We start from the raw sequence: 26,288 nt of genomic DNA, 5'->3' as shown, positions 1-26,288 counted from the left end.
TATTCGGGAGAAATCTTGGAGGCGGTTGTGTGAGGAACTAATAAGTGTGGAGGAGAGTAGGAGGTCTTGGGAGGATCGGAGATTACGTAAGGGAAGATATTGGGAGATTAGTTCAGAGATATAGGGAGGGGACAGGCTGTGGATGGCTTTGTAGATCAGTGTTAGTAGTTTGAACTGGATTCGTGGGGGAATTGGGAGCCAGTGGAGGGATTTGCAAAGGGGAGAAGCAGGGGAGTAGCAAGGAGAGAGGTGGATTAGCCGGGCAGCATAGTTGAGGACAGACTAGAGTGGTGCAAGAGAGTTAGCGGGGAGGCCACAGAGGAGGGTGTTGCAGTAGTCGAGGCAGGAGATGATAAGGGCATGCACAAGAGTCTTAGTAGATTGTGTGGTGAGGAAGGGACGGATTCTGGCAATATTTTTGCCGAGGTGGCAAGAGTTTGAATGTGCGGTTTAAAGGACAAGGCAGAGTCGAGAGTTACCCCGAGGCAGCGGATTTCAGGTGCGGGAGAGAACATGATGCCATTTACCATAACAGATAGATCAGTGTATGGGCATTCCAAGTATAGGAGACCTGCTCCTTTAAAATGGGAAAACATTCATAGGAGAACATCCTCCACGTTTCCTCAGACACCACCACTAGAACACGAGGGTGAACGTATTCCTTGATGCTACAGCCCATCTATTTATTTTCAAGGGTGTCTATGAGGCCCGTAAAATTTTTCTTAAAAATTTACCCCCCATGGGGAAATGTTTGTCATCCCATGCACTTAGTGTATGGGCATTCCAAGTATAGGAGACCCGCTCCTTTAAATTGGGAAAACATTCATAGGAGGACATCCTCCATGTGTCTTCAGACACCACCACTAGAACACGAGGGTGAACTTATTCCGTGATGCAACAGCCATGTTATTGTTTGCAAAGGGGTGTTTGAGGTCTCTTCAGAGAACACCTATCGTTTCTTGTGTCTCCCACCTCCCAATGAGGAGTTCAAAAGAATATTAATTAAAAAAAATTATAGAACTGAACAGGAAGAGCAAATAGATAGTCGTGGTATGGCACTGCGCCCTGCCAACAGTAGAGTATTTTTTTTTTAATTACCAGCATTACATAACAAATTTTACATGCAGATGAAGTGGATATAAAACCACAATCTGTGTCCTCCCAGCATTCCTCTCAACACATCTCAGTATTTAGATCACTAATACCGTGATCTCTTTCACTTCTGCATTTCTCTGTCTTCATATCACATATATCACAAAATGTTTCAGCCGCAGGGCAAAAACAATTTCCTACTGTTGAACTGTTCTGAATTACATTTGTACAATGTGAAACATTAGTTAGGCCTAAAAAATGGTTTTGTCTAAAACACAGTCCGTGGACATTTAGTAATTTCCCCCCCTTTTAAAGGAATATGAAGGTCTTGAGATTCATTTGTAGGATTTCCAATGTTAAAAGTACCAAACTACAAAGATTATCTTTTCAGTTGAAAAAGATTATTGAGGAAATGAAAACAAGTTATTCAACATTTATTTAGCTTTCTTTTACAGCACAGTAGGAACCATAATTGTTCTGTATCACAATACTAGAGCAAGGGGAAAACAGAAATTCTTGATGCAATAACGCAACTGCCCCACAACAAAGGGGAACTGTGCTACAATGCTGGGAACAGGATAAATTGTCCAATGTCTGATGCCACACTCCTTCAAACATCAACTACCTCCTAGTGATCATCACCACTAGGGTTGAGCGACTTTTATTTTTATAGGATCGGGTCGGGTTTCACGAAACCCGACTTTCTCAAAAGTCGGGTCGAGTGAAATCGGCCGATCCTATAAAAAAGTCGGGGTCGGGGTCGGCCGAAACACGAAACCCAATGCAGTGCAATGGGATACTATGGTTCCCAGGGTCTGAAGGAGAGGAAACTCTCCTTCAGGCCCTGGGATCCATATTAATGTGTAAAATAAAGAATCAAAATAAAAAATATTGATATACTCACCCTCGGACGTGCCCTGGTACTAACCGGCAGCCTTCCTTCCTAAGAATGAGCGAGTGAATGACCTGCGGTGACGTCGCGGCTTATGGATTCCGATACCGATTCCCGATATCGCAAACATATCGGAACTCGGTATCGGAATTCCGATACCAGATTCAGAAGATCGCCGACCTCATGGCCGACCCCACACAGGGGTCGGGTCTGGTTTGATGAAACCCGACTTTGCCAAAAGTCGGCGACTTCTGAAAATGGCCGACCCGTTTCGCTCAACCCTAATCACCACCCTTAAAGAAAAACAAAAAAGAAAAATGAATTTTTTTTAAGGAGTCTCTGGGTCCATATGTGAATTGCGAATCTCTCTTATTACAGTCTCCAAGTTGTGTTAGTCTCATCAGAGCTTAACCTTAAGGCCATGTGCACACGTTCAGTATTTTTCGCGTTTTTTTCGCGTTTTTTCGCTATAAAAACGTGATAAAAACGCGAAAAAACGCTAACATATGCCTCCCATTATTTTCAGTGTATTCCGCATTTTTTGTGCAAATGTAGCCTTTTTTTCCGCGAAAAAATCGCATCGCGGAAAAAACGCAACATGTTCATTAAAATGCGGAATTGCGGGGATTCCGCACACCTGGAAGTGCATTGATCTGCTTACTTCCCGCACGGGGCTGTGCACACCATGCGGGAAGTAAGCAGATTATGTGCGGTTGGTACCCAGGGTGGAGGAGAGGAGACTCTCCTCCACGGACTGGGCACCATATAATTGGTCCAAAAAAAAGAATTAAAATAAAAAATAGTCCTATACTCACCTTCGATGTCTTCCCGCCTCTCCGCTGCATGCTGCCGCTTCGGTTTCTATAGCTGGTGTGCGGTGAAGGACCTGCGATGACGTCACTGTCTTGTGATTGGTCGAGACCGGTCATGTGACCGCTCACGTGACCGCGACATCATGGAAGGTCCTGAACCACACCGGCATCTATAGGAACGGACGCCTGCAGGTGAGTATAACCATTTTTTTTTATTTTTTTTATTATTTTTAAACATTCTATCTCTTACTATAGATGCTGCATAGGCTGTATCTATAGTAAAAAGATGGTCACACTTGTCAAACGCTATGTTTGACAAGTGTGACCAACCTGTCAGTCAGTTTTCCAAGCGATGCTACAGATCACTTGGAAAACTTTAGCATTCTGCAAGCTAATTACGCTTGCAGATTGCTAAAAAAAACGCGAAAAAAACGGAAAAAAAACCGCAAAAAAAAAATGCGGATTTCTTGCAGAAAATTTCCGGTTTTCTTCAGGAAATTTCTGCAAGAAATCCGGACGTGTGCACATACCCTAAATGCAGGTGTTTGGATGTCTGCTGATGACCATGAGGATTTAAAGAGTGATTTTAAGATAGTATCAGGGTTAACTTCAGCTGTAGGATTTTAAGCAACACTAGAGGAGGAAGAGTTTGTGTTTCTTCGACATTAACTTTCCTTCTTTGATGTGGTGTTACTTAATCTTAGATATATGGGCTGGTCTGATGTTATCACACTACCATTCAAAGGAAGATTGCATTTCATTGGTTGTCCATCTAGTTATCTGTTGTTGTATTTTTTGTAGGCACCAACTGCATCTTCCTTTCTTACAAAGTCAACCTCTGCAACTTATGAACTCAACAAGAAGGTGTGCTTCAAGGCAACACATACACAGAATAGATCCACAATATCTTACTCTGTGACTCTTGGATGCAAATTATTAATGGTCATTTTTGGGCCTTTTAAAGAGCTCAAGACAGACTCTTTATGAGTGGGCCCTACTGATGAACTGGCCTCCTTTGTGACAAGTGTCCGTGACACGTTGGCTAGAGCCTTTGTGTGCAATAAAGGTGGCTAAGTTTTGTGCTAAGTAGACATGGGAGCTGTGTATGCATCATTCTGTACCACTTTAGTAAGAGGTAAAGTTTGCCCAAGAGAAAATGAATTTCCAGACATTCACGACCTTTATTGCACATTGTTTGCAGCTGTGATCTTCCTCTTCTTAGGTGGGGATGTGGTAAAGTTCCAAGTTGTCATAAATACCATCATCGTCCATATCTTGTAAAGAGGAAATCTGATGTTTCCCAGGGTAGTAGTTATTTATGTTTAGTGGCATTCCTTGAACAGTGTTCGTTACACAAGAACAAATAATTTTCGGCTGTGACATTTTGATATTATTGGTAATATGTATGGGTGAAGAGGAAGAACCTTGTGCCACGGGTATGTTGATAGTTACAGATGGTGCACTCCTCTTTAAACTTAGTTTTTTACGAGCATCCATCAGTTTGTTTGGTTTTCCTCCAACACTGATCTGCTTTCTCTAATTCCGCATCTCATGAACATATTGCACTTTGCCCTTTATATGGACACGAGTGCCCTTGGCAACATATTTTTTACTGGCATTTTTTATGCCAAGCATCACACATGCATCTGTTACACCGATCTTCTGAAGGGCATGAAACACATTCTGGTAATTGGTGGTGGCTAAACGACTAATCATTGTAGGCTGTATACTCGATGTCATATCTCCCTTAGCCACAGATGTTATTAATCCTGTACGTTCCATTCCTGCCGTCACCTGTCCCTTTTCCTGATCACTTCATACAATTCATCTGCCATATTTTTACTAAAAACCTGCACCTTCCCAGCGGCAACTGTGTAGGAAACCACATTACTGTTTTCCAAGATATTTATGATGCCCCTAAAAATTTTTTACACACTATATTCATGTGTACCCCCCGGGGGAAATGTTTGTCATTCCAAGTATAGGTGAAGCCCTCTTTTTTAATGTGACATTTTTTTTATGAGACCCTCCTCCACGTTTCTTCCAAGGGGGATTGTGGTGCATGCAAATTACGGCCAGGCCTTGCATTCACTTCATGGACAAAATTTATGGTAATAAAAAAAAATGATAATGGGAACTTTTGTTTCATGTGGCCATCCAGTACGTGGTTTCAAAGGGTTATTGGAGTGCATGTAACATTGGTGCAGGGCAGACCTTGCATTCAGTGCATAAGCAAACAGTATGGGAGATACACTTTCTTCTAATGGGAACAATTTTGTCCTGAATCTCTCAAGCACGTCTGTTGAAACAGTTATTGGGGTGGATGTAACATTGGTACAGGGCAGGCCTTGCATTCAATGCATCAGAAAACGGTATGGGAGACACACTTTCTTCTAATGGGAAAAATTTTGTCATGAGGCGGTAAAGTACGTCTACTGAAACGGTTATTGGGGTGCATGTAACATTGGTGCAGGGCAGGCGTTGCATTCAGTGCATAAGAAAACAGTATGGGAGACACACTTTCTTCTAATGGGAACAATTTTGTCATGAGGCGGTAAATGTAAAGTACGTCTGCTGAAAGGGTTATTGGGGTGCATGTAACATTGGTGCAGGCCAGGCGTTGCATTCAGTGCATACGAAAACAGTATGGGAGGCACACTTTCTTCTAATGGGAACAATTTTGTCATGAGGCCGTAAACTACGTCGGCTGAAAGGGCTATTGGGGTGCATGTTACATTAGTGCAGGACAGGCCTTGTATTCATTGCATAAGAAAACAGTATTGTAGACACACTTTCTTCTAATGGTAACAATTTTTGTCCTGAGACCCTCAAGTACGTCTGCTGAAACAGTTATTAACCCTCCTGTATGTCTCGTGAAAGGGGTACTGGGGTGTATCCTAATTTTTGGAAGCCAAGACACTCACTGCATAGGCAATAACAGTATAGGAGACCCACTGTTTAATGGCCCTTTAAGAAGATTAATGCTACCTGATACCCCTCTAAAAATAGGCTCTGTGACTTTAAGAGTCCCTCCATCATTAACCCCTTAATCCCATATGACGTACTATCCCGTCGAGGTGGGGTGGGCCTTAATTCTCACCGACGGGATAGTACGTCATAGCGATCGGCCGCGCTCACGGGGGGAGCGCGGCCGATCGCGGCCGGGTGTCAGCTGCCTATCGCAGCTGACATCCGGCACTATGTGCCAGGAGCGGTCACGGACCACCCCTGGCACATTAACCCCCGGCACACCGCGATCAAACATGATCGCAGTGTACCGGCAGTACAGGGAAGCATCGCGCAGGGAGGGGGCTCCCTGCGTGCTTCCCTGAGACGATCGGTACAAGGGAATGTACTCACCTTGTACCGAGCGTCTCCTCCCTGATCCAAAATGGCCGCGGGGCTGCATCCGGGTCCTGCAGGGAGTACTTCCGGGTGCCGTGCAGGCGCTGGTAAACCTGCAGCGATGTGAGTGAGATCGCCGATCTGACAGAGTGCTATGCAAACTATCAGATCGGCGATCTGTGATGTCCCCCCCTGGGACAAAGTAAAAAAGTAAAAAAAAAAAAAATTCTACATGTGTAAAAAAAAAAAAAAAAATTCCTAAATAAAGAAAAATATATATATATATTATTCCCATAAATACATTTCTTTATCTAAAAAAAAACAAAACAATAAAAGTACACATATTTAGTATCGCCGCGTCAGTAATGACCCAACCTATAAAACTGTCCCACTAGTTAACCCCTTCAGTGAACACCGTAAGAAAAAAAAAAAAAACAAGCCAAAAAACAACGCTTTATTATCATACCGCCGAACAAAAAGTGGAATAACACGCGATCAAAAAAATGGATATAAATAACCATTGTACCACTGAAAACGTCATCTTGTCCCGCAAAAAACGAGCTGCCACATAGCATCATAACCAAAAAAATAAAAAAGTTATAGTCCTCAGAATAAAGCGATGCCAAAATAATTATTTTTTCTATAAAATAGCTTTTATCGTATAAAAGCGCCAAAACATAAAAAAAGATATAAATGAGATATCGCTGTAATCATACTGACCCGACGAATAAAACTGCTTTATCAATTTTACGAAACGTGGAACGGTATAAACGCCTCCCCCAAAAGAAATTCATGAATAGCTGGTTTTTGGTCATTCTGCCTCACAAAAATCGGAATAAAAAGTGATCAAAAACTGTCACATGTCCAAAAATGTTACCAATAAAAACGTCAACTCGTCCCGCAAAAAACAAGACCTCACATGACTCTGTGGACCAAAATATGGAAAAATTATAGGTCTCAAAATGTGGAGACGCAAAAACTTTTTTGCTATAAAAAGCGTCTTTTAGTGTGTGACAGCTGCCAATCATAAAAATCCGATATAAAAAACATTATAAAAGTAAATCAAACCCCCCTTCATCACCCCCTTAGTTAGGGAAAAATAATAAAATTAAAAAAATGTGTTTACTTCCATTTTCCTGTTAGGGTTAGGGTTAGGGCTAGGGTTAGGGCTAGGGTTAGAGCTAAGGTTAGGGCTAGGGTTAGGGTTAGGGTTAGGGTTAGGGCTAGGGTTAGGATTAGGGTTGGAGCTAGGGTTATAGCTAAAGTTAGGGTTGGGGCTAAAGTTAGGGATAGGGTTGGGGCTAAAGTTAGGGTTAGGGTTGGGGCTAAAGTTAGGGTTAGGGTTTGGATTACATTTACTGTTGGGATTAGGGTTGGGATTAGAATTAGGGGTGTGTCAGGGTTAGGGGTGTGGTTAGGGTTACAGTTGGGATTAGGGTTAGGGGTGTGTTTGGATTAGGGTTTCAGTTATAATTGGGGGGTTTCCACTGTTCAGGCACATCAGGGGCTCTCCAAACGCGACATGGCGTCCGATCTCAATTCCAGACAATTCTGCGTTGAAAAAGTAAAACAGTGCTCCTTCCCTTCCGAGCTCTCCCGTGCGCCCAAACAGGAGTTTACCCCAACATATGGGGCATCAAAGTACTTGAGACAAATTGGACAACAACTTTTGGGGTCCAAGTTCTCTTTTTATCCTTGGGAAAATAAAAATTTGGGGGGCTAAAAATCACTTTGTGGGAAAAAAAGGATTTTTTATTTTCACGGCACTGCGTTGTAAACTGTAATGAAACACTTGGGGGATCAAAGTTCTCACATCACATCTAGATAAGTTCCTTGGGAGGTCTAGTTTCCAATATGGGGTCACTTGTGGGGGGTTTCTACTGTTTGGGTACATCAGGGGCTCTGCAAATGCAACGTGACGCCTGCAGACCAATCCATCTAAGTCTGCATTCCAAATGGCGCTCCTTCCCTTCCGAGCTCTGCCATGCGCCCAAACAGTGGTCCCCCCCACATATGGAGTATCACCGTACTCATGACAAATTGGACAACATCTTTTAAAGTCCAATTTATCCTGTTACCCTTGTGAAAATACAAAACTGGGGGCTAAAATATCATTTTTCTGAAAAAAAAAGAATTTTTATTTTCACGGCTCTGCGTTATAAACTGTAGTGAAACACTTGGGGATTCAAAGCTCTCAAAACACATCTAGATAAGTTCCTTGGGAGGTATAGTTTCCAATATGGGGTCACTTGTGGGGGGGTTGTACTGTTTGGGTACATCAGGGGCTCTGCAAATGCAACGTGACGCCTGCAGGCCAATCCATCTAAGTCTGCATTCCAAATGGCACTCCTTCCCTTCCGAGCTCTGCCATGTGCCCAAACAGTGGTTCCCCCCACATATGGGGTATCAGCGTACTCAGGACAAATTGGAAAACAACTTTTGGAGTCCAATTTATCCTGTTACCCTTGTGAAAATACAAAACTGGGGGCTAAAAAATCATTTTTCTGAAAAAAAAAAGAATTTTTATTTTCACGGCTCTGCGTTATAAACTGTAGTGAAACACTGGGGATTCAAAGCTCTCAAAACACATCAAGATAAGTTCCTTAGGGGGTCTACTTTCCAAAATGGTGTCACTTGTGGGGGGTTTTAATGTTTAGGCACATCAGGGGCTCTCCAAACGCGACATGGTGTCCCATCTCAATTCCAGTCAATTTTGCATTGAAAAGTCAAATGGCGCTCCTTCCCTTCCGAGCTCTGCTATGTGCCCAAACAGTGTTTTACCCCCACATATGGGGTATCGTTGTACTCAGGACAAATTGCACAACAACTTTTGTTGTCTAATTTCTTCTCTTACCCTTGGGAAAATAAAAAATTGGGGGCGAAAAGATCATTTTTGTGAAAAAATATGATTTTGTATTTTTACGGCTCTGCATTATAATCTTCTGTGAAGCACTTGTTGGGTCAAAGTGCTCACCACATATCTAGATAAGTTCCTTAAGGGGTCTAATTTCCAAAATGGTGTCACTTGTGGGGGGTTTCAATGTTTAGGCACATCAGGGGCTCTCCAAACGCAACATGGCATCCCATCTCATTTCCAGTCAATTTTGCATTGAAAAGTCAAATGGCGCTCCTTCGCTTCCGAGCTCTGTCATGTGCCCAAACAGTGGTTTACCCCCACATGTGGGATATCGGCGTACTCAGGACAAATTGTGCAACAACTTTTAGGGTCCATTTTCTCCTGTTACCCTTGGTAAAATAAAACAAATTGGAGCTGAAATAAATTTTGTGTGAAAAAAAGTTAAATGTTCATTTTTATTTAAACATTCCAAAAATTCCTGTGAAACACCTGAAGGGTTAATAAACTTCTTGAATGTGGTTTTGAGCACCTTGAGGGGTGCAGTTTTTAGAATGGTGTCACACTTGGGTATTTTCTATCATATAGACCCCTCAAAATGACTTCAAATGAGATGTGGTCCTTAAAAAAAAATGGTGTTGTAAAAATGAGAAATTGCTGGTCAAATTTTAACCCTTATAACTCCCTAACAAAAAAAAATGTTGGTCCCAAAATTGTGCTGATGTAAAGTAGACATGTGGGAAATGTTACTTATTAAGTATTTTGCGTGACATATCTCTGTGATTTAAGGGCATAAAAATTCAAAGTTGGAAAATTGTGAAATTTTCAAAATTTTCGCCAAATTTCTGTTTTTTTCACAAATAAACGCAAGTTATATCGAATAAATTTTACCACTACCATAAAGTACAGTATCTCACAAGAAAACAGTGTCAGAAGTGCCAAGATCCGTTGAAGCGTTCCAGAGTTATAACCTCATAAAAGGACAGTGGTCAGAATTGTAAAAATTAGCCCGGTCATTAACGTGCAAACCACCCTCGGGGCTTATTGGGTTAATGAAACAAGATATGTCTGCTTATGTGTCACACAACACATGGCCAGCTAGGGTTGTTAAATGTTACAATGACATTACCCAGTGAATGCATTTGCATTGGTTGAAAGCAATGCTAAAGTTGAAAAACGTATCAAAAACGCTGCGTGTGAACATAGCCCAAGTGGTGGAGGAACATTTTTGTGCAGGGTTAATTATTTTGCTCTATATACAAGTCATTACTAGTGATGAGCGAACGTGCTCGGCACTACTCGGTACTCGCCCGAGTATCTTTATGCTTGGTGTACTCGGCGAGCACCGACTATTTCCGGGATTATTTGGTGGAAGCTCAGCTCTCCGCCTTGCAATTTTGGCACTCTTTAGAGCACCAATGACCATGCAGGGATTGTGTGTCATGCACTGTAATGCTGCAGCCATCTTTGTTGTGGTATTACAGTGTTTTGCTTGCCGCACAGCGTCGTCAGGTCTATAAGGGACCTCTCGCCGCATTCTGCTCCGGACTCAGCTAGTGTAGGGAGAGCTGCTGCTGAGAGAGGGTCAGAATTGTTCTTTTAATAGTTAGTGTGGGTCTGCTAGTATTCAGTCCACAAACCCTGATAAACCAACAGTCCTTTTTAGAGCTAATTCAGGGGTACATAGATTGCAGTGCTAGTTCGGCAGGGGAGCCTATGTGGACATATCCACGTCAGTGCAAGGCCTGCAGGCACTGTATGTGAGTACATAGATCTCACTGCATACCTCAAAAAGCTCCATTACTGTCTGTTGCTTATTTTATATATACCTAGCTGCAGTGGGAATTTTTTTTTTGCAGCTTATACCTGCTCATTTTATTATGAAGCAATTCATAGCCCCCTTTTTTCTACATTTATTTGCTTGGTAATGCTGCAGACTGCAGCCAGGTCATTGCAAACAACAGCGTGCAAATCAAAGAATTTACTTTTTTTTTTGTCCCAGCCTCAGATGTGAGTGCGCCAAAAAATCTGTCCTTTTTTTATGCTACCTAATATTTTGTAGTATTTTACAACATTTTTGGACACTATTTTGCTGGCCCAAAAATCTGTAGCTCGCCCAAAAATATTTAGCTACAGTTCTTATATTTATCATTGTGAGTTGTACGCCACACGCATCACATATAATTGCGTTAAATATCTTGCAATTTTAGTACTCTAATTTTTTTTTGTGTCATAGCCAACTTATTGACACAATTTTTGTGTGCCCAAATCAAGGCCACATTTTGATCAGTCTGTTATCTTTGGCTGACGCTTAGTGTATCTGTGGTGTCACAATCCTTGCTTTGCAGGCATGCGTTGCATTGTTCTGTCTGCTAGCCTTGGTCTACGCAGTATTTAGTCTTTTCAAAAAGTAAAAATAAATAGAAAAATTATACTGTCTGCTAGCCTTGGTCTACGCAGTATTTAGTGATTCCAAAAATTAAAAAATAAATAAAAAAAATATACTGTCTGCTAGTCTTGGTCTACGCAGTATTTAGTGTTTTCAAAACTTGCCAAAAAACATTAAAAAAAGTATACAGTCTGTTATCTCCATCAGACTCCTGGTGTATCTGTGGTGTCAAAATATTCGCTTAACAGGCATACGTTGCATTGTTCTGTCTGCTAGCCTTGGTCTACTCAGTATTTAGTGCTTTCAAAAATCACCCAAAAAATTTTAAAAAAATGTATACAGTCTGTTACTGTATCTCCGTCAGACGCCTGGTGTATCTGTGGTGTAAAAATCTTTGTTACGCAGGCATACGTTGCATTGTTCTGTCTGCTAGCCTTGGTCTACTCAGTATTTAGTGTTTTCAAAAATTACAATAAAAATTTTGAAAAGTGTACACAGTCTGTTATCTCTGTCAGATGCCTGGTGTATCTGTGGTGTCAAAATCTTCGCTTCGCAGGCATACGTTGCATTGTTCTGTCTGCTAAACTTAGTCTACTCAATATTTAGTATTTTCAAAAATTACAAAAAAAATGTATACAGTCTGTTATCTCCGTCAGATGCCTGGTGTATCTGTGTTGTAAAAATCTTCGCTACACAGGCATACGTTATTAGGGCTGGCAGAACGCACAGAGTATATTTAGATATTATTATTGGTGCGTTCGCAGCCCGGGGTCCACCGTGCAGGAGACCAACCTGCTGCTAGAAATGGTGGCACAATATGGCGGTAGAAGCAAACTCTGTTACTTCACAGAGTTGCACAGAAGGGAAAACGCTGTGCCCTGTTAGCATCACAGGGGAACACAGCTGCCTAACAGAGCTAAAGCAATCAGTCGTCAGGGAGTAGCAAGCACATAAGCACCTCCTCTCCGGTGGAGATGGAATTCTAATGGCTTTACTCCAGCCTTGAATTCACCATACAAACTCCTCACCGGAGGTGGCGGTATTCTAGTGGCTTATTTCAGCCGGACCCTGACCACAAGCAGACAAGACCACTGAGTAGCTAAAGCTCATAACATAAGCTGATACTAGTGCATGGCCATGCTGCCATGCAAACCTTTTATAGCTGTAGCAACTTCAGGACCTTCCTAGAGGACCAATGGAATCTGCTACAGTACTTGATCGACTTCTGGACATTCCTAGAGGACCAATGGGAGTTGCCACAGTACCTGAGCATGTGACCCCAACCTCCAATGAGAGGTCTTATCCCGGGCATGCTCAGAAGGGGAAAAGCAGGACTTAGCCCCAGAGACGTCTGATCGCCGCTGACCAGTACTGGCTACAATGGCTGAGCCTGGAAAGGCAGCAGTAACCATCTGCACTGTACAGGCTGAGCCAGATACTGGGACCGACGTCTCCGCTGAGCAGGCTCTATTGTGGCTGGAGAAGAATGGGAGACTGCAGCAGAGATGGTTAAAGATTCCCCCTTTGCAAAGGCAGGAACTCGAGTCCTAACATATATTGCATTGTCCCATCTGCTAGAGTTGGTCTAATTAGTATTTAGTGTTACCAAAAAAAAAAAAATTGTACAGTCCGTCAGACGCCTGGTGTATCTGTGGTGTCAAAATCTTCACTTTGCAGGCATACGTTGTATTTTTTTGTCTACTAGCCTTGGTCTACTCATTATTTTTTGTTTTAAAAATATTTTTTTAAAAATAGAAGTTGTCCACTGCTATAACTTTTTTTTTTTAAATCTTGCTATTATGTGCCACTGAAAACATCTACTGTGTTTATTTTAGCAATATTACCTTTTATCATGCTGTAGCAGCACATCTTTAGTGCTGGATCCAGCTCTCATGGGGTTAATTGATAACTTCCTTTCTCCTGACTTACTGTGCTCTAATACTACAAGTTCCATGATACATTGCACTCGCCTGTAACTCTGCACCTGGCACACCCACTCCAAAACACACCCCAACCCCTCCCTCCTCTCCCCCTCTATCTTCAAAAATATTTGTGATGTCATTTTTGTCCAACCTCCTCTTTTACATTTGTCCAACCCACACTCCATTACCCACAGACAGATAGATAGATAGATAGATAGATAGATAGATAGATAACAAAAAGATAGATAGATGAATACATACAGATATATCTATATATCTATGTCTATTTCCATAGATATGTCCATATCCATGTTTCTAAACCCCTTCACCCCTGGAGCTTTTTTGTTTTCATTTATCGCTCCCCTTCTTTCCAGAGCCATAACTTTTCCGCCAATGTGGCCATGTGAGGGCTTGTCTTTTGCGGGCCAAGTTCTACTTTTGAACGACACCATTGGTTTTACCATGTCATGTAACTGAAAATGTGAAAAAAATTCAAAGTGCAATGAAATTGCAAAAAAGTGCAAATCCCACATTTGTTTTTTGCTTGGCTTTTTTGCTAGGTTCACTAAATGCTAAGGCTGTGTGCCCACGTTGCGGATATGATTGCAGATCCGCAGCGTTTTTTGCCACACTGAATTGCATCAAATCCGCAGTGTAGGGCACAACCAATGTAAGTCTATGGGAGCCGCAGACTTGTTGTGCACATTCTGCGGAAAAAGCCGCACCGAAACGCAGCTTTTTTTTCTCACAGCCTGCCACTTCTTTTGTGCGGAACTGCAGCATTTCTGCACCTTTAGACTTTCATTGAGTTGGGCACATCCTCACCAAAACCGCAAATGTAAAAAAGATCTGCAGTTTAGATGCGGATGTGGGTCAGAGAAATGCTGCAGTTCGGGAGGAGGGAAGTGTGTGGGCGGTGACTGTGTGCGTGTATGTGTGTGCTGTGTCTGCGGACTGTTCGGATGTGTGCGGCGCTGTGCGGGACTGTTCAGGTGTGTGCGGTGTCTGCGGGCTGTTTGGATGTGTGCGGGACTGTTCAGATGTGTGTGGCCCTGTGCGGGACTGTTCGGGTGTGTGCGGGGCTGTGGGGGGGGGGTCTTTTGGGTGTGTGCAGGCATCATCCGATGGGACTACAAGTACGCAGCATCCAATCTGCAGCTCATTCGGATGTAATCCGGACAGTGGACACACACCCTACGCTATCCATTCATCTATCAATAGATATATCTATCCAGACACATCTGTAGGTAGATATATGAATATATGAATAGATAGATGTATGCATCTATAGATTTATCTATACGTAGATCTGTGTTGTGAATTCTGCTCTTGGGCTCCCTCCGGTGGTTGTTAGTGGTAGTGCAGTGGTCTCTGGATTATAGGCTGGGCAGGTGTTTCTGCTTATTGCAGCTCTATTTGGTATTTAGGTTTGTAGGATCCATCAATCCCTGCCAGTTGTCCATTGTATCTTGGAGGGATTGCATCTCTGTCTGGCTCCACTTGCCCTGCTGTCATTTCAGCTAAGATAAGTGCCCTGTTTTGGTTCTCTGTAGCTCGCATGCAGTGTGCTTTTATGTGCAGTGCAATCTATTGTGTTTTTGTCCAGCTTGACTTGTTTGGATTTTTCTGTCATGCTGGTTTCTCTGGAGATGCAGATATACATCCTATGTCTTTAGTTAGATGTAGTGTATAGTGTATTCTGCTGTGGATTTTTCTAGTGTTTTAATACTGACCGCTTAGAACTCTGTCCTATCCTTTCTATCTAGCTAGAAGGGCCTCTTTTGCTAAACTCTGTCTCTTCTGCCTGTGTACGTATTTCCTCTTAAATTCACAGTCAATATTTGTGGGGGCTGCCTATCCTTTGGGGCTCTGCTCTGAGGCAAAATTAGGATTTCCCATTTCCATCTTTAGGGGTATTTAGTCCTCCGGCTGTGTCGAGGTGTCTAGGCCTGGTTAGGTACATCCCACGGCTACTTCTAGTTGCGGTGTCAGAATTAGTATTGCGGTCAGTACAGGTTCCACCTACTCCAGAGATAGTCTCATGCGGCTCATAACAGATCTGTATCCATTTCATCTATCATCTATCTATCTATCTGTGTGTAATGGAGTGTGGGTTGGACAAATGTAAAGGAGGAGGTTGGACAATAATGACATCACAAATCTTTTTTTTTTGTTCAATAATACATTTTTATTTAGCTTTCCAAAACGCATAAAAACCGCACCAAAAGTGAATTAAAAAATGCATCAAAACCGTGCAAAAAACTGCATAAAAAATGCATCAAAACTGCACAAAAAAACGCATCAAAACCGCACCAAAAACTGCATCAAAACTGCGTAAAAACCGCACCAAAAACTCCATCAAAACCACACCAAAACTGCACCAAAAACTGTATCAAAACCGCACCAAGAACTGCATCAAAACCGCACCAAAAACTGCATCAAAACCGCACCAAAACTGCAAAACTGCACCTGGTTTTGATGCAGTTTTTATGCAGTTTTTTGTGCAGTTTTGATGCTTTTTTTGGTGCGGTTTATGCGCGGTTTTAATGCCGTTTTTGGAAATAAATAAATAAACGGAAAATGTGCATGATTTGAATGGAAACATGCATGAAAAAAACGGATTCCAAGGCCGGATTCATCATTTCACATCTCAGTTTCATATGTTTTTTTGCCGGATCCGTCGCTGTGCGTTTTTTCGCCGGAGAGAAAAAACATTCCTCTGTATGTGTTTTCCGTCCGGCGGAAACAGCTTTTTTGACGGATCCGGCAAAAAACGGATGAAACATGTGGCCATCAGGCGCAATCCAGCGCTAACACAACTATATGAGAAAAAAACGGATTCGGTGGAAAATGGATCCTTTTTTTCAAAACTCACCGGATTGTGCCTCACGGCAAAAACCTGATGTGAAAGCAGCCAAATATATGGATAGATACATCTATGTATCTATAGATATATCTATCTATAAATATATCTATGGATAGATATATCCATAGATATATAATAGAAAGGCCGATGTTTCTAAGGCTACTTTCACACTAGCGTCGTGCACTGCACGTCGCAATGCGTCGTTGTGGAGAAAAAACGCATCCTGCAAAGTTGCCCGCAGAATGCGTTTTTTCTCCATAGACTTTTATTAGCGACGCATTGCGTCGGTATGTCGGGCCGACGCAGCGCGACAGCCCCTTACCGACGCTAGTGTGAAAGCAGCCTAAGGCTACTTTCACACATGCGTTTTTAGCAATCCATCTTTTTGTGAAAAAAACGGATCCTGCAAATGTGCTCGCAGGATGCGTTTTTTACCCATAGACTTGTATTAGTGATGGATTGCGACGGATGGCCACACATCGCATCCGTTGTGCAACGGATGCGTCATGTTTTGGCGGCCCATTGGGACGAAAAAACGTTCAAGCGAAAGTTTTTTGTCTGTCGTGTCTGCAATTTTCTACTGCGCATGCACGGCCAAAACTACACCCCCTCCTCCCTGGACTTCAGAATGGGCAGCGGATGCGTTGAAAAACTGCATCCGCTGCCCACGACGTGCACAAATTTCACAACATGCGTCAGTACGTAGGCCCGACGCATAGCAACGGACCCGTACCGATGCAAGGGTGAAATAGGCCTTTATGAGTGTTTAATTTAATAAAAAAGTGGAAAAAAACGGCGTGGGCTCCCGCGTAATTTTCTGCACCAGAGGGGGAAAGCCGACGGACGGGGGCCAATATTTGTAGCCTGCTGTTGTGAATTAGACTTTTTTGGCTCCCTCTTGTGGTCACTAGTGATATGACTAAGGGATTGTCTTTCCTCAGTTTGGCACCCACCTGGGTCGTTAGTCCAGGGGTGTTGCTATATAAACTTCCTGGTTTCTCAGTCCTGTGCCTGGCATCGTTGTAATCAGTTCCATTCTGTTTGCTCCTGTCTGCTGGTCTTGGATCTTGCAAAATTAAGCTAAGTCCTGCTTCCTTGTTTTTTGGTTATTTGCTTTGCTCTTATTTTTTTGTCCAGCTTGTTCTAAATGTGATTCCTGATTTTGCTGGAAGCTCTAGGGGGCTGGTGTTCTCCCCCCGGGCCGTTAGACGGTTCGGGGGTTCTTGAATATCCAGCGTGGAAATTTTGATAGGGTTTTTGCTGACCATATAAGTCATCTTACTATATTCTGCTATTAGTCAGTGGGCCTCTCTTTGCTAAATATCTAGTTCATTCTTACGTTTGTCTTTTCTCCTTACCTCACCGTTATTATTTGTTGGGGGCTTGTATCCAACTTTTGGGGTCTTTTCTCTGGAGGCAAGAAAGGTCTATCTTTTCCCTTCTAGGGTTAGTTCTCCGGCTGGCGCGAGACGTCTAGAACCAACGTAGGCACGTTCCCCGGCTGCTGCTATTTGTGGTGCTAGGATTAGATATATGGTCAGCCCAGTTACCACTGCCCTATGAGCTGGTTTTTTGTGTTTGCAGACTTGGTATGTACTTTTGAGACCCTCTGCCATTGGGGTCATAACAGCCTGCTAGGAATATCAGCCCACAGCTGTCTGCATAGCCTTTACTGGCTATTAAAATAGGGAGACCCCCCCAAAAAAAATGACATGGGGTCCCCCTATATTTTATAGCCAGAAAGGCTACGCAGACAGCTGTGGGCTGATATTCATAGCCTAGAGAGGGGCCATGGATATTGGTCCCCCTCGGCTACAAATACCAGTCCGCAGCCGCCCCAGTAATGGCGCATCTGTAAGATGCGCCAATTCCAGCACTTAGCCCCTCTCTTCCCACTCCCGTGTAGCGGTGGGATATGGGGTAATAAGGGGTTAATGTCACCTTGCTATTGTAAGGTGACATTAAGCCGGGTTAATAACTGAGAGGCGTCAATAAGACGCCTATCCATTATAAATCCAATAATAGGAAAGGGTTAATAAAACACGCACACATTAGGAAAAAGTATTTTAATATTCTTCATTTCACCATACTTACCATACTTCCGCACCTGCAAAAAATGTAAAATAATAAACCGTATATTACCTGTCCGCCGTAGTCCAAATAATAACGAGTGTCCCACGACTATCTCCCCTATAGAACAGTGACATCGGGTGATGTCACTGCTCTATAGGACCCTCAGTGACACACTGACAGGAGACAATGGCTCCTGCAGTGCATCACTGAGGTTACTAAAGTTCAAAGTCTCACTTTATGGCAATTGTTGCCTGGGAAAATGTCTCATACAGCATTGCCATAAAGTGAGACTAGGGACTGTTTTCTCACAGGGGCGTAGGAATACATTGTGAGGAATACATTGTGGAAGGATACCTTCCATCATTGTGTTCCTGGAGCCCCTGGAAAGCAGTCACATCAGCAGATGGTCCTGCTCTCCACGGGAGATCGTCGAGGGACACTCGTTTTATTTGGATTTCTGTGGATCAGGGAGTATATTGGTTGTTTATTATTTTAATATTTTTTGCACATGACAATGGCTTCGGGGGTCAAGGTGACAAGTGATGGTGAGTCTGTACTGTATGTTACATGTACTGTATGTCTGTATGTATGTTGTATGTATGTGCGTACTGTATGTTGCATGTTGCATGTCGCATGTCACATGTTGCATGTCGTCGCATGTTGCTGCATGGTGCATGTTGTCACATGGTGCATGTCATCGCATGGTGCATGTCGTCGCATGGTGCATGTCATATGTTGCATGTCGTTGCATGTTGTCGCATGGTGCATGTCATATGTTGCATGTCGCATGGTGCATGTCATATGTTGCATGTCGCATGTCGTCGCATGGCGCATGTCGTCGCATGGTGCATGTCGTCGCATGGTGCATGTCGCAGCATGTTGCATGTCGTCGCCTGTTGGCGCATGGTGCATGTCATCGCATGGTGCTTGTCGACGCATTGTGCATGTCGCATGGTGCATGTTGCCGCATGGTGCATGTCATCGCATGGTGCATGTTGTAGCATGGTGCATGTCGACGCATTGTGCATGTCGCATGGTGCATCCCGCCGCATGGTGCATGTCGTTGCATGGTGCATGTCATGTTGCATGTCGTCGCATGGTTCATGTCATCGCATAGTGCATGTCGACACATTGTGCATGTCGCATGGTGCATGTCATCGCATGGTGCATGTCGCTGCATGGTGCATGTTGCCGCATGGTGCATGATGGTGCATGTCGCATGTCGCATGTTGACGCATATCGCATGGTGCATGTCGCATGTTGTCACATGTTGTTACATGTCACATGGTGTGTGTTGTATGTATGTATGTATGTACTGTATATGTGTCTTTTTTTTTACATTCAACACATTAGCCGGATGATGGGACTACTACTGTCCCATCATTGGCTAATGTGTCACTCACTGTCACTGTAGCAGGCATAGCCCGATGGGACTTGTAGTCCCATCGGACGATGCCTGCACACAGAGACACACACACACACACCCCAAAGACCATCCCCCGCAGCAGACCCCAGCACATACCGGCACCGGCCCGAACATACCGGCGCCAGCACGAAGAGCCCCGGCGCTGGCAAAAAGAGCACCGGCACGCACATACTGGTGCCGGCACGCAGAGCCCCGGCGCTGGCCCGCACATACCGGCGCCAGCACGCAGAGCCCCGGCACACAGAGCCCCGGCCCACACATACCGGCGCCGGCATGCAGAGCACCGGCACCCGCACAATCATCCCTTCACAGCCCCGCCCGCCCCCAGCACAGCCCCACAGGCAGCCACCAGCCCCGCCCACAGCCCAGTCACTCTTGATGAGTGACTGCTGACTGTGAGGCTGGCTCACACCTGCTGCTGACGTCACGTCAATTTCCAGAGTCTGGAAATTGACGTGACGTCGGCGGAAATAAGCGACGGCTGCAGCCCGGGGGTCACGTGACCTGGACTCAGCCGCCGGCATAGCTCTGCTCACAGGCGAAAACGGCAATGGAAGGTATTTGCACAATTCATTAGGGGCCCCGGGGGGATACATTGGGGGGTTAACTGAAAGTAGTGGACAACCCCTTTAACTGTCTGTTATCTCTGTCAGACGCTCGGTGTATCTGTGGTCACCAAAGTCTTGCTTTTCTGGCATACTGATCACATATAATTTTTCTCCAAATAAATCCATTTGTATTGAGCTTTTCAAATATTTTATTAGTCTATTTAAAATGGGCAAGGCAAGGGGCAAGGGACGGGGAAGAGGGCGTGATGCTGATGGTGCATGCAGAGGAAGAGACGGTGGCCAAGCTGAAAGTGGGCCACAACAATAACCCACATCTTCACACTCAACCTTCCTGTCCCAGTTTCTAGGGGACCGCAGCACACCACTTGGACCATATACTACGCCCTTTTGTTACGGCTTTGCCATCATACCTTAGGGACACTACTGACCTACTGAACAAAATTGAAGATATACGAATTGATTCAGATACCATCATTGCATCTATTGATGTTGAATCTTTGTACAGTAGTATCCCTCACAACAAGGGTATCCAAGCAGTTGAGTACTTCCTGAAAACTAGGGGCACTCATCTCCGGGCCCATAACAGTTTGGTGGTCAATTTATTACAGTTTATTCTTGAACACAATTATTTTTGTTCAGCGGTAAATTCTACCACCAGCTCAGGGGCACAGCTATGGGGAGCCCTTGTGCCCCCACTTATGCTAATCTGCTCCTGGGTTGGTGTGAGGATACCGTCATCTTTCGGGATGAGGATGTCACATGGTCCCCAAGAATTTTATTCTGGGGGCGCTATATTGATGACAGTCCTTCCTTTGAGAGGTTTGTCTTACACCTCAACACTAATGATCTGGGTCTCAAGTTTACGTGTGAGGTGGGGGAGATAGAATTCATTTTCTTGATCTGTTCATATCAAGATGTTCCGATGGGCACCTGGGTACATCAATTTTTCAGAAGCCCACAGCATCAAACAGCTTGCTGCGTTGGGAAAGTTATCATCCCCTCAACCTTAAAAAAGGGATCCCTAAGGGACAATTTTTAAGATTAAGAAGAAACTGCTCATCCCTGAGGGATTTTGAGTCCAAGGCCAATAACCTCAAAAAAAGATTCAGAGACCGAGGGTATCCATCACAGATTATTGACGAGAGATGTAGACAGGTGATTGCCTGTAATCGAACCGAACTCCTCCTACCGAGGGTTCGTGACGAGGGCAATGAAATAACACAACTGATTGGAACATTCGATGACCAAAATCACAAGGTCATGGGGATCCTCAAAAGGTTCTGGGGTATTCTTAAAGCAGACCCTGACATAGGCAGTATAATCTCACCTCGACCCTCTGTTACGTTTAGAAAAGGGAGATCTGTCCGTGACTTTGTATCACATAGCCACTTTAGCCCACCAAAACCAATGGGTACCTGGCTTGATCGCCGGGAGCAGGGAACATTTAGATGTGGCTCATGCAAGTTTTGCAGGTTTATTACAACTAGCAAAACCTTTACCAGTGTTGTCACGGGCAGAATCTTCCACAATAGATCTTTTGCCAACTGTAAAACAGTGGGGGTCATTTACCTGTGTACATGTACCTGCCCCCTTAACTACATAGGCAAAACAAAAAGACAACTTAAAGTGAGGATAGGGGAACACATTGTGGATATCACACATCAGTGTGATACCCCTGTGGCACGTCATGTCAATGAGGCTCATGCTGGTGATGTGAGTTCCATCTCATTTAAAGCTATCGAGACGGTTCCTCAATCTGAGAGACAGGGTAACTGCGACAGAAAGATTATCCAGAGGGAGATCAGATGGATTATTTTGATGGAATCTGTCATTCCGGGGGTACTAAATGAGCAAGTAAACTTTGGGTGTTTTATATAAATCTGGTTATTCCGTATAGGATTATGTCTTGCTAACGTTACATTGGTCCCTACAGACCATGACGTCACGTATTGATTTGTCACTCAAGATAGAGTGACTTTTGCTATCTTTTAAAATACTATAGGACCATTTACCGTACGTGGTTCATGCTATATCATGATTAAATTATGGCAGTGGCTCATCGGAGCGTTTCACTATTCTGGCTGTCCTGTGTACATGCCCCCATGCCGTGGTTTCCCTTGATGTATTATTAGGGTCCCATTAGGATTGACTAAGGGGGTACTCATATTTTTGGGTTATTACCGGTTCCATAGCTATACCCAAATGTTACCGTGTGTGCCCACACTTGATTTTAGAGATCTACTTATTCGGCCTTGTCTTTTATAAGTCTGATCTATTCCTACCCGGCATAGATTGCTGTAATAGGGTTATTTTTATTTTAATTTTCAAGTGAAGTGCCTTTCCATCTTTGAGATACTTAAACACACTGTGATACTCTGGCACTACCTTTACTGGCACAGTAGGTCACTGCGCATGGCTAAATACGGGCCTATGTATATAGCTTTACGTGATCAAAACATCTGTTTCCTTCACTTGCGCTGCTCTACAGTGTGCAAGGAGAAGTGTGGACATGTGCACGGGGAATAGCGGCATATACTGGAGCTACCTTTACTAATGACATCGCGCAATGATGATTTTGGGCATGCGCAGTAACGGCGCTCCAGGCACTTCTTGGAAGCATTGCAGTTACTAGTGCCACTATCTGCAGTACGGCACTGCCTAGTGAGTATCTGGGGCATGCGCACTCACTGCGCCTTAAGTGCACACCGGAAGTGTTTTAGTCACTTCCGGGTTTATCACCCTTATACCGTGGGAACGCTCTCACACCCACTGCTTTCTTGGACCGCGTGCAGCATTTGTCTTACCCGCTGCCTATGCCTATGACCGGTATCCCCTGATGAGCCCCTTTGGACTTCCTTATGTGGCGAAACGCGTCGGGACGAGACATCCGTCTCTTTGAGATAAGTGTACTGTAACCATACACGTGTGCTGCTGTGCTGGCGGCTTGTTATTACGCCATTTGTATATTATGATGGCTACTAAGTCTAACCTAAATACTACTAAATACTAAAACTAAATACTAAATACTGTTTGATTACATGTATATTGTTATGCGGAGCACATGCTTGTTTCAGTAGAGATTCTATTTGTACTGATGAATTAGATCTCTGGCGATGATGCCTCTATATGCTAGAAATATTTTGTTTGGTGAGGACGCCACCAGTTGGGCTCTGTTTCTCTGGCGTTGATGCCACCAAGCATCTTTGATCTTATCTCTGGCAAGGGTGCCCCTTTATAGAGGGCATTATTATGGTGTGTAGTTAATACTATATAGAGGGATTTGTGGCGTCATTTGTTTCCTCATTACCTAAGTAAACACAATTGAGATACTTTATACTTTATAACTGATTTGTTTGTCCCTCCTCTGCAGTGTTTATACAAAATCTAAGAGGAGGCTAGTTATGTACAACATCTGAACACACTATTGTTATTACTCAATCTCTCTAAAAATAACCTTCTTCAGCTCACACTATACGCCAGATTTAAGTAAATCCAAGCTTACTTGTGCTATCTTTGCACCAATAGCCAGTACTAGCAGCACTGTTAGTGTATATTATCACTATTTTTCCTTTTTTTGTGGTGTGTTTTTGGTGGTGGTTTTTGGTAGGGAGACCTGCTAGGGTCTTTAGGGTCAGTCTACGTCGAGTGGGGGCGCCATATCGTATCCCAGGGTGCCAACCTCCGCTGTCAGGAAGGGAATTTATGTAGGGAAAGGCACCTCTATCGTCCCTAGTCCTTTCCTATACTTATATCGGTATCACACACCAGGTACCAGAGATCCTACAGGCTCTCTACTATTGGTTTATATGGTATCTATGTGGTCTTTTTTTGTTTTAATTATTACATTAAAATTTATCCTTTTAGGTCTTTGTTAGTTCTTTGTTTTTTTTTTTGACCGCAGCACACCACTATTGAAGCAAAAGCAGTGTGAAATGGTTGTTGGTTGGATAGCGGATAATGCTTCCATTCACTTAGCCACCACCACCATGTCTTCCACACGGTCATGTCTGAGTAGCCATGAGTGTGGACAAGATATTACTCACCCTGATCCTCCTTCCTCCCATCATGTCGAATGCCCTGAGACAACTGATCCCAGACTTGGACACTCAGAAGAGCTGTTCGGTTTTCCCTTTAAAGATTCCAGACTGTTGGCCAGTTAACTTGAAGTGGGGCCAGATGAGATCACATGTAGCGACGCCCAAAGATTTGAACAGCCACGGTCACACGAAGGCGGTGGTGGGAAAGTATCACAAGAAGTGGACCGCAATGATGCACAATTGCCAGAAAGTCAGGAGGAGGAGCAGGATGCGGATGTGGAAGATGAGGTGGTGGATGTCATAGTGACTGACCAAACCTGGCAGGAGGACATGAAGAGCGAGGACAGCAGCACACATGGGGTAGGAGGCATATCACCCCAACAGGCATGAATAAGAAGTGGTGGCCACAGAAAGAAGGCATTCATCTGTTCCCCGTAACACCAACATGATGGAAGTTGTCATTCCAACTGTTAGTTCTTCCCAAGTCTTGTTATTTTTTTAAAGACTCTGCCAACAACCCCAAACAGGCCATTTGCAGCACGTGCCATGCCCGCATCAGCAGGGGTAGCAAAACTGCCATCCTGACCACCACCAGCATGATCAGGCATATGGCAGCAAAGCACCCAACTTTGTAGCCTGAACCCCAGGCTACAGGAACACTATCTGCAGGTGACACCACTGCTTCCTCCACTATTTTGCATAGAAGCCAATCCCCAGTTTAAAATGCATGTGAAGATGCCTCGGGCCCTGCACTTGTTGTTGCCCACATTCAACCAGCACCATAATCAAGCCCATCCACATCCTTGTCCCAGCGCAGCCTTCAGTTGTCTATACCCCAGTCATTGGAATGCAAGTGGAAATACCCAGCCAATGCCCCACAAGCCACAGTACTAAATTCGAACATTTCTCATCTTCTTGCACTCGAAATGTTGCATTTTAGGCTCGTTGAGATGGAAGCTTTCCACAACCTGATGGCAGCTGCTGTCCCAAGGTACTCGGTCCCCAGTCGTCACTATTTCTCCCGGTGTGCTGTACCAGCATTACACCAGCATGTGTCCCACAACATTACCCATGCCCTCAGCAATGTTGTTACTGGGAAAGTCAACCAAACCATGGACACGTGGACAAGTGCTTGTGGGCAGGGACGGTACATCTCACATTGGGTTAACATAGTGGAAGCCAGGACCCAGTCGAATCTTGGGATGGAACACATCTTCCCCACGCCGAGGATTGTGGGCCCTATGTCAATCAGGGTTGCCCCCACAGTTTACAGCTCCTGCACCTGCTCCTCCTCTTCAGCCTCCATCTCTGAAATGAACACATCAGTCAGAAGCTGGAAGCACTGCAGCACTGCCTCAGCGAAGTGGCAACAGGCTGTGGTGAAGCTAATCTGCTTAGGTGACAAACCGCACAATGCTGAAGAGTTGAGGACAGCGCTGACAGAGCAGTAAGATATTTGGATGACACCACTGAACCTACAGCCAGGCATGGTCATGTGTGAGAATGGCCGGAACCTGGGGGGCGGCTCTGAGGCAAGGGGAGCTCACACACGTACCTTGCCTGACCCATGTGCTAAACCTCATGGTTCAATGTTTTCTCAAAATCTACCTGGAGCTGCCGGATCTGCTAGTATAAGTATTCCATCTGTCTGCCCATTTTAGAAAGTCAGCTACAGCTTCAGCAGCCCTTGTCATCCTAACGTGGATTGGTAGATAGTGTTGAGCATTCCGATACCGCAAGTATCGGGTATCGGCCGATACTTGCGGTATCGGAATTCCGATACCGGGATTCCGATACTTGCCGCGTATCGGATACCGGAATCGGAAGTTCCAAGATTCAAAATGCAGAAATTCAGCCAATGAGAATGATTCCAAGTGTGGGCACATCCTGTTTAGCATGGAGGGCATGAAACTACTGGCAAGGCTGTGATTGGCTGCTGAAATGATGTCATGATGCAGTTTAAAAGTCGCTGGCGCCATTTTGCGATCACTCTGCTGTGAATTCAGTTAGT

Source organism: Ranitomeya variabilis, chromosome 6, assembly GCF_051348905.1.
Source record: "Ranitomeya variabilis isolate aRanVar5 chromosome 6, aRanVar5.hap1, whole genome shotgun sequence".
In the NCBI taxonomy this organism is placed as follows: Eukaryota; Metazoa; Chordata; class Amphibia; order Anura; family Dendrobatidae; genus Ranitomeya; species Ranitomeya variabilis.
The sequence above is the reverse complement of the archived record's forward strand: the minus strand, read 5'-3'. Positions refer to the sequence as shown.